Source organism: Molossus molossus, unplaced genomic scaffold (assembly GCF_014108415.1).
Source record: "Molossus molossus isolate mMolMol1 unplaced genomic scaffold, mMolMol1.p scaffold_m16_p_9, whole genome shotgun sequence".
In the NCBI taxonomy this organism is placed as follows: Eukaryota; Metazoa; Chordata; class Mammalia; order Chiroptera; family Molossidae; genus Molossus; species Molossus molossus.
In genome coordinates this window covers 50,782,021-50,791,353 of record NW_023425403.1, presented here as the reverse complement: position 1 = coordinate 50,791,353, position 9,333 = coordinate 50,782,021, and the positions used below count along the sequence as shown (strand labels likewise).

The 9,333-nt window shown below is 43.7% G+C and overlaps 1 protein-coding gene across 2 annotated transcripts in view; it reads left to right on the top strand.

The window, feature by feature from the left end:
- Window positions 1-2,150: 2,150 nt before the first annotated feature.
- The window catches only part of GGACT (gamma-glutamylamine cyclotransferase), a 68,208-nt gene continuing 61,025 nt past the window's right edge, over window positions 2,151-9,333 (top strand). The window contains exons 1-2 of one of the 2 annotated variants that reach the window (XM_036250631.1): window positions 2,151-2,185; window positions 7,399-7,555. The gene's annotated coding sequence lies outside the window, so the exon portion shown is untranslated. The remainder of the gene's footprint in view (window positions 2,186-7,398; window positions 7,556-9,333) is intronic. The other variant, XM_036250632.1, reaches the window with a different exon arrangement.

Here is a 9,333-nt window from a genome sequence, read left to right as displayed (position 1 = left end):
CCACACCGGCCAAGCCGATCAGTTTTCTTGAGAAATTTTGTGCCTTTTGCCTTTTTTGAGGGTACTCCCCACCCCTGCCTTTGATGGGCAGCCATGTTTAAAGTGACCGTGCCCTTGTGTGTGCCCATACATGAGTAAATGTTGTGGAATCCAGATCCTAACTCCAGACTACCCGAACTAGAATCTGCAATTTAAAATTTTTGTTTTTCAATTACATTCAATATTATTTTGTGTTTAGAATCTGCATTTTTAAATAGGATCTGCAGTTGATTTACATAGACAATGCAGTTTGAGAGTAACTGGAGCAAATCTTTAATAAACCATGGTTCTCAAACTTGAATGTACATCCAAAGCACGCATTAAAATGCACATATTGCCCTGGCTGGTTGCTCAGTGGTTAGAGCACTGGCCCCAGGACCCAAGGGCCTTGGGTTTGATTCCAGTCAAGGGCACATACTTGGGTTGCAGGTTCGAACCCCAGCCCTGGTCAGAGTCATGCGAGAGGAAATCACTCGATGTATCTCTCCCACATTGATGTTTCTCTTTCTCTCTCTCCCTCCCTTCCACTCTCTCTAAATATCAATTGAAAAAATTCTTGGGTGAGGATTAACAAACAAACAAACAAAAGTATACATCTCTGGGCCCTACCCTCAGAGTTGCTGATTTCAGAAGGTCTGGGGTATAGTCTGACATTTGGGGTTTCTATGTTCAATGGCCGAAGCTATTGGTCTGGGACCACATTCTGAAAACCACTACTTTGAACTATCCGTCTATGAATTATTATTATTTTTTATTAATTAATTTTTGTTACAGATGTTTCTCCTTTTTCCCCCACTGATTCCCCCTCCCCCTCCCTCCCTGCCCTTTCCCCAGTTTGTTGTCCATGTCCACTGTTCATGCATACATGCATTATGAATTATTTTTTGACAGTTAAACTGAAGACTTCATTCCATAGAGGCTAGTCTGTGTTGGATCAGACTCTCCCAGCCTCGCCTGGCAGTAAATGCAACTTAACAATCATCTTGTCACCATCTTTAATTTTCCTTTCCCAGAGGAATCCTTTATTCATGTATATGCCTCACTTTCCTGTTGACATGATCTCCCTTCCTCATAAATAAACAAATAAGTAAAAACAAAATTATTCTTCCCTTAGAAAAAGGTAAGATGATTATTGCTACTCTTTAAAAATAGATGCTAGACAAGATTTTTTATATATTTCAATTTAATCATGAATTACCCAAGACAAGAAAGAACTCTATGACAATATGACTTATGAATCTAATCTTTTATTTTTTTTACCTATTTATTTATTTTTGGAATTGTACATCTGTTCATAGCACAACCACATCAGCATTATTGCAAATGTTAGCATAAAAACCAGATTGTAACAAGATTTCAACCAGTCCACATACATGAGAAAGTGGAAGGGGTGGAAAATGATTAAGGGAGATTATTGCTAGTTCAGCAACTACTTATACATGTGTGTCTTTGACAGGGGACAGAAGTGGTCCCCTCCATCTCTGTGCCATTCCTGTCACCTGAGTCCCCAAGTAGTGTTGCTTAAACTCAGAATGAACAGTCTCTAGAGAAAAATTTTCCTTCAGCTTTTGGTCTCCGCTCATCTAATTTCTGGGCTCAGTTTAAGTCGGAGTCAAGGGAGAGACGGTAAGCCATTTTTTACATCGTCTCCTACAACCACAGTTCTATTTAAAAAGGGAGAATTGGTGATATGTGGCACTATCAAGACTACACGATGATCTGTATCCAGTATGGTGTCAGGCTGAGTGAGCGTGGATGGTCCAGTGTGAGGCTTTCATGATGTGTCCTATGGTATGCAGCCCCAGGTGTGGGCTCATTCCCAAGGGTGTGTGTGCGTGCGTGTGTGTGTGCCCGTGCGCCTGATATGGTGCATCCCCAGGTGCCTCCGGGTCTAACGTGGAGGCGAGGCTCATGAGCGCCCAGGTGCGCCGAGCTAAAGCATACCCGCCTGCGGCGAGGAGCCGCAGGACAGCGCGGCCCTGGGGCACTGGGCCCACAGCTAGGCGCCTGGTCAGAGCGGGCTGGTCCCGCGTCCCGCCTCCAGGGGGCGCCGCCGGGGGCGGCCTCCCGGGGCGGCAGTAGCAGTCTCCGCCCGAGATTTCCGCTCTGCCCCCGGCTCTCCCGACGGCGCCGAGCTCTGCGGCAGGTGAGGCGTTGGGCTCGGGCCGAGCCGGGGACCGGGAGCTGCCCCGCCTTTTCTGCGCGGCTGCCCCGGGGACCCCAAGGACTCGGGCCGTCTGTCCCTGCGCGGCGCGTGGCTCGGGGCTGAGTCCGGGTGCGGGGAGGAGGAGCGGGAGGAGCCGGGCTGGGAACGGGCGCGGCGGCCTCCGGGACGTTGAACGCCTTCCCACGTTGCTCCGCTCGGCCCGGCGGACACTGCCCCGCGGGCCGCAGCACCGAGGGCTGCCGGCAGGTGCGCGCTGCTTGTTCCTGCTAGCGCGGGGGAGGCTTCGAAGGTGGTTTGGAAAGGGTTTCTCAGTTGAATGAGGCTTAACACTTTTCAGAATTGTTTTGAATTTTAGAGATTCCTGTTTGTGAGGAGACCGAAAGCTCCAAAAGAAATCTAAAAACTTCTGGCTTTGCCAGTTTTTGAGCTTAGTTTTCTTTGGAGCCGTTGACACAACTGACATTTGGAGCAGTTTCTCTTACTGCCTTGATTACAAAATACGGTCATTGCTATTTCACTCTGTTGGCCAAAGATGACCCCACGACCGCTCTGGAAGCCCCACATAGGTGCGCGGCTTTTTGAACGGACCTTCTTGACGCCAAGCTTACTTTGTTAATACTGAAGTGATAAGAAAATTAATTGCAGCCATTTCTTTAAAAGCAGATGATTAATTTGGTACCTGTCCCAGGGAGAAATCATGTATTACAAACTAAGGGGTATCTCTAAATCAGTTGGATTGACCTGTACAAAGTTTAGGTCTTTTTTTTTTTTTTGGTATGTGCCCCTGGCGGGAACCGAACCGGGGAGTCTCTGGTCCGCAGGCGGATGGTCCAACTGCTGAGCCAAACTGGCCAGGGCTAAAGTGTAGGTCTTAATTGCTCACATACTTACGTAATTTTTCTTTAATTGAAGACTGTTTTTCCTCAGTCTCATATAATTTGCTGAAATGCTAATATAAAGAGCTCCTGCAGGTTGTCCTCGTTTTCCCCAAATGTCTTGTTTACTTGAACTGACTCCCAGGAGAAACTAGAAACTCCTAAGCAAACTACCTGGCAGAGAGCATTGTATTTCAGAAGCAGAGTTTGCAAGGTTACATTTTCCAGTTGGTGGATTTTTGTTCAGGAATATTTTGAACCTGTTGACCTTGCTAATGAAGGTCCTAACTATTAACACTGGTCCTAGAGAGGATGGTGGTTCATGCAGGCCTTAGATAACAGGCAGCAGAAGGTAGACTAGATCAGGGATAGAAACTGAAATGGTGGTTTGTTTTGTTTGTTTTGTTTTTTTCTATATATGTTATTTTGATTTTTTTTTTTTTAGAGAGAAAGGAAGGGAGAGAGAGAAAAAAATCAATGTGAAAGACTATACTTCCAGGGATCATTTCTATAGTTCAAAAAAATCAATGTGAGAGAAAAATAAGGATCAGCTGCCTCCTGCACACCCCAGCTGGGGATGGAGCCCGAACCCGGGCAGGTGCCCTGACCCAGAATCAAACCTGGATCTCTCTCTCAGGCCACAGGACAACACTCAGTCCACTGAGCCACACCGGCCAAGCAATAACTGATACTGTTTAAGTTTTAAAGTGATCTGCTCATTTTTCTCTTTATCTAGTAAGATCTCTTGAGCCCTGGCCGGTTTGATCAGCGGTTAGAGCATTGGCCTGCGGTCTGAAGAGACCCGGGTTAGGTTCCCGCTAAGGGCACGTACCTCGGTTTCAGTTTGTCCCTGGCCCTGGTTGGGTCGTGTGGGTGGCAACCACTCGATGTGTCCCTTTCACATTGATGTTTCTCTTTCTCTCTCTCTCTCCTTCCCACTCCATCTGAACAAAATATCAAAAAAAATGTCCTTGGGTGAGGATAAAAAAAAAAAAAAAATCTCTTGAAAGTTCCAACCTGTGTCAACTGTTCCAGGTGGAGTCAGTGAAAGACTTTGTACCCAGTTAGCCAGGGTGTGTAGGAGGGGGTAGGGCACCCTGCAGGCTGGCATGGTACAGGCAGCAGTGTTTGCAGAGGGACAGGTCTCAAGGAAATGTGATGACAAGAGGACAAAACCAAATGATCTTAGCAGTTTTCCCTAGAACATTCCTCAGCCAGGGGTAAACCTTAGTTATTAGAGATTTTATTAAGAGAGCATTGGTTAGCCCGGCCAGTGTGGCTCACTGCTTGAGCGTCAGCCCATGCACCAAGAGGTCGCTGGTTTGATTTCCCGTCAGGGCACATGCCCAGGTTGTGGGCCCAATCCCCAGTGGGGGGCATGCAGGAGGCGACCAGTCCATGTTCTCTCTCATGGATGTTTCTCTCTCAAATCAATAAAGAAAAACATATTTAAAAAATTTGTATAAAAAGACAGCATCAGTGCCCTGGCCAGTTTGGCTCAGTGGTTAGAGCGTCGGCCTGGTTAGAGCGTCGGCCTGCAGTCCAGAGAGACCGGGTTTGGTTCCCGCTAAGGGCACGTACCTCAGTTGCAGTTTGTCCCCGGCTCTGGTTGGGTTGTGTGGGTGGCAACCACTCGATGTGCCCCTTTCACATCGATGTTTCTCTCTCTCTCCCTCCCACTCTATCTGAACAAAAAAATGGAAGAATGTCCATTAGTGAGGATAAAAAATAAAATAAAAAAAGACAGCATTGGTTAAACATGACCAGCATCTTGCTTAACAGGTACAGTTGTCCTCACCACTTCGCGCTTCGACTTCCCTGAAGAGACAACTGTGTGTAAATAAAGAATCCTTCTTCGCGGAAATTCATCGTAGTTGAGTCTGGAACTGATTAACCACAGTAAACGAGGGCCGACTGTACTCATTCTTTAATTGAAGGTCTCCCTCTTGGTCAGTGAAACTGCTCAGAGCAAGAAAGCCTTGTTTTAGATTGGACCTGATAGCTGATAGGCAGAGCTTGCTCTGTGTAAGATGTTATACCTCTCCAGTGGGTTTACAGAAGAGAGCTGGTCACTACAAGTCTCATGGTTTGTATGGCATTATGAGGTGACAGACATGGTAAAGAGCTCAGGTGTGGAGAAGGGTGGAATGCATGCTAAATGGGCAGTCTGCTGTTGGAGCACAAAGATGAGTTCTCCCCAGAGGTGTTGGAGAAGGTCATGTTTGCAGTGGACCTTGAGCAGAGAGTAGAATTTTCATTGGCAGAAGAGTGTAATAGGGCAGTCCTGATGGTAGACACCATGAACAAAGATAAGTTTAAAATGTAACTATGTTCAGAGATATGGGAGCAAAAGATATGTTGAGGTTAGACTCAGTATAAGGAGGGGTGGGGTGGGGTGGGAGGGAGGCATCCCTGGAGAAAAAGGCTGTGTGGCCATAAACTTCTTTTTGATCAAGATTCTGATTTATTTTTCTTTTTTATTAAAGCAAACATAAAAGTGGAGGGAATGATATAATGAACTTTAATATATACATCAAATAGATTTAATAGTTTGTTCAAACAGTTTCTTTTTTGGCCATATCTGCTTCGACTTTTTGCTGTTGTTGCAGCAGTCTAACTTCCAGACAGCACAGTATTTCACCCCTAGATAGTGCAGTAGGCACCTCCAAAAAGGGGCATTTTCTTATATTACCATAATAGCATTGTCATCTCCTAATCAAATTGGCAATAATTCCCTGTCATTTTTTTTTTTTTTTAACTTTTTTTTTTTTTTTTTTTGGTATGTGCCCCTAGCCGCTAGGGCCTAGCAGGAACTGAACCCGGGACTCCATGGTCCTCAGGCCAACGCTCCAACCTCTGAGCCAAACCGGCCAGGGCTTCCCTGTCATTTTCTAAAACCCAGCCCACAGTCAGATTTCCTTGATTGCCTCAGAAACGCACATATTCTTACTGTTGGTCTGTGTGAATCAACAGTCCAAACATGGGCCAAACAGGGAGTCCTACAGATTATCTGTTGTCTTTTTCAATCCAGGATGGGGGTTTGGCAAACTTTCTCTAAAAAGGGCCAAGTGATGACTGACTCTCTTAGGTTTTGCAGGCCACATGTTCTCTGTTGCCACTACTCAACTGCCTTGCCCTGCAAAAGTAGCCGTAGACGATATGTAAATGAATCAGCGTGGCTGTGTTCCAATAAAATTTTGTTTTCACAGGTTTTTGTTTTAAACTCCACTGGTGGGCTGGGCCATGGTTTGCCGACCATTGTCTAAAGCAGTGATTTTCAACCCATAAGCAGTAAGAATTTTTAAAACATGCAATACCTGACTATTTAGTCAGCAGCACTGACCTCTTTTCCCTTAGATTGTCAAATAAAAAATGATAGTCAACACTGCTGTTTGGTGTGAATTAATCAAATTTATACTTATTTTTCTAGTCAGATTGGCAAAAATATATTATTTTTGGTGTGCCACAGAATTTTATTAACTAGTTTTGTGTGCCATGAAATTAATAAGATTGAAAATCACTGGTCTAACTTGGTACCTGTGAGTTTCTTTTTTTTTTTTTTTTTTTTTAATCTTCACCCGAGGATATTTTGCACTGATTTTTTTTTTTTAGAGAGAATGGAAGGGAGGGAGGGAGAGAGAGAGAGAAACATTGACGTGAGAGAGGCACATTGATTGGTTGTCTCCCACACACCTCCAACTGGGCTGGGGATCAAACTCACAACCCAGGCAGATGCCAAACTTTCCTTAATGCCAAAGATTTATTGCTGTCACTTGTTGTCTATAGATGCCTCACATTCTGAATTTATGCACCTTTTTGTGTAGTGTGGTTTAGCTTGCTCCTCTATCCCCTATATTTTCTGTTAGCTGGAAGTTAGATCTAAAGGCTTAAGTTTAAGTTTACCATTTTTGGCAGATGTGGTTCGAATTTTTTAAATATAAATTTATGACCTTAAAAGACTAGGACACCCTCATCCAGAAAACTCATTTTTCATGAAATAGTCTTTGCCTGGTGACTGAAAATACACTTATTCCTTTCTCATCTTATTTTCCTTGCTTGAGGGAAGGATATAGCTGCTTTTTTCTCAAGGAGGTTGAGAACTTTGAACCACTCTGCTAGATCAGCGGGAACTTTCCTTACTTCAAGGCATCCTCTGGCTGGCAGACCACATTTTCTCATTGAATGGAAGTACCTTTCTTCCTTGGGCCCAATCCAAGGCCCAAGATGCCGTCCAACAGGGGCTGGGTAATTTGGTTTTTAAGCCCCTTGTCATGTAAACAACTTCCTTCACCCACCATCCTCTCTTCTCATCCCCAGCAGGCCTGAGAACTGGAAACCGGGGTTTCTGGTTATGCTGTAAGGTGGAAGTATGTGTCCTGTTTGGAAGTGTTCTGAAGTCAAAATCTTTTCACTCTCAGACTTACTGTGGTGCTGGATTTCAGGGTCACACGGTTTTGAAGAAACAAGCTTACAGGTGAGAATTGTTTTTCCTCTGTTGTATAGTGTTTGTTGCTCCTAAATTCTAGAGTACCAGGGAAAGTGCATTGACAAATACTGTCAGGTGGCAGCTCTTGTCTTTTTGTCATTTAAGAACTGTTCATCTCTGTATCCACTTTTCCAGACAACACACCATTGAGTTGTGGTCTTTTTCTTACTGATTTGTAAGAATTCTTTGTATACTAAGAATGCTAGTCTTTTGTCATATAGTGTGTTACAACTTTTTCCCCATTTTTTTTTTCTTTTTTTTGTTTTCTTACGCTCTGCAGAAAATTTTAATTTTATATAGGGAAAAACATCAAATCTCTTTACAGTTTTTCTGCTTTATGTTTTGCTTAGGAAGATAATAACCATCTCAAGGTTTTTTGTTTTTTTTAAATTTGCGTTAACACAGATAAATGAACATGTGATGAGAGCTAAGAACATGTGATTCTGAAAAAGAATAATCTTGAAGGGGGCTATTTCTACTAGATAATATAATACTAAGTTGATTAAATATTAGCATTAAGATTGGCCCTATGTTGACAAGTTTAAGTTGGAGAATGGGTGTTTGGGAGATCATTATATCATTACTTTGTTTTTGTATGTTTTTTACTCATAATAAAGTTTTCTTTAAAAAAAGAATAGTGGGGGGAAAAAAACTGTCTTTGCCCCATTGGTTCATATTCAGCAACTATTATTGGTTTCTGTGCTAAACAGCAGAGGTTTTGTGTCCATAAATGCACAAGATCTTGGAACTTACGTTTCTCACTTAGGAGACAGATACTATCATGGTTAAGGGGACCAACTCCTTGGTCAGACTTCCTGGTTTTAAATCCTGGCTCTGCCATTTACTAGCAGGTGATTTTGAACTCTTTAAAATATGGGCATAACAATCATGTCTACCTGATAAGGTCGTTGGGAGAACTGAATGAGAAAACCCATGAAAAATTCTTTACGTGTCACTTAGTATATACTCAATACATGTAAACTAAAAAAAGAGAATAATTGCAAATAGCAAGGACTAAGGTAGAGAGGTGTTGGTGGTGTTAAGTGAATATATGTAGTAGGGGTCATGACCTCACATGGACTGCTTTTGGAGATTTGGAGGATTGCATTTTTTAATGAAATGCAAGTACCCTTCGTTGGGGACAGGAGAGAAAGGGCAAAGGCTAAGGCCTAACAACTGGGAGAAGGTTCCTAAGTGCTGCTGGATTTCATTAACTGAAATGAAGGCATCAGCAGGGCTGTGTCTTTACGTGGAGGCCCTAGAGGAGAATGCTTTCTTGAGTTTTCATCCCACATTTCTTGGCTCATTGGCCCTTTCCCTTTCCTTGAAAGATAGCCACATTTCATCCCTTTGACCCTTCCAACACCATCACAGCTCTCTCTCTACCCCAAGCCAGGAAAGCTGCTCTACTCTTAAGGACTCATGTGATTAGATTGGGCCCATTTGGATAATCCAGGATCATTTCTGCATCTTAAGGCCATTAACTTGAAATCACATCTGAAAAGTCCCATGTGCCATGCATGGTAACATGTTCACAAGTTCTGGGGATTAGGCCATGAGCATTTTATAATCCAATAGCTGCTACAAGGTCAGGGCAGCTCTCCAGACATTTGGGCAGTCCGATGCATTACTACCTGGTGCTCATAATTCTCAGAGCTTGTTTCCATTGCTCTTCCACACTGAGGCCATGGCTCTGCTCGAGACTGTTCTGGACTTTGCTCTAGACTCTGTTCTGGACTCTGCTCTAGACTCTATGGGCCCCTCCT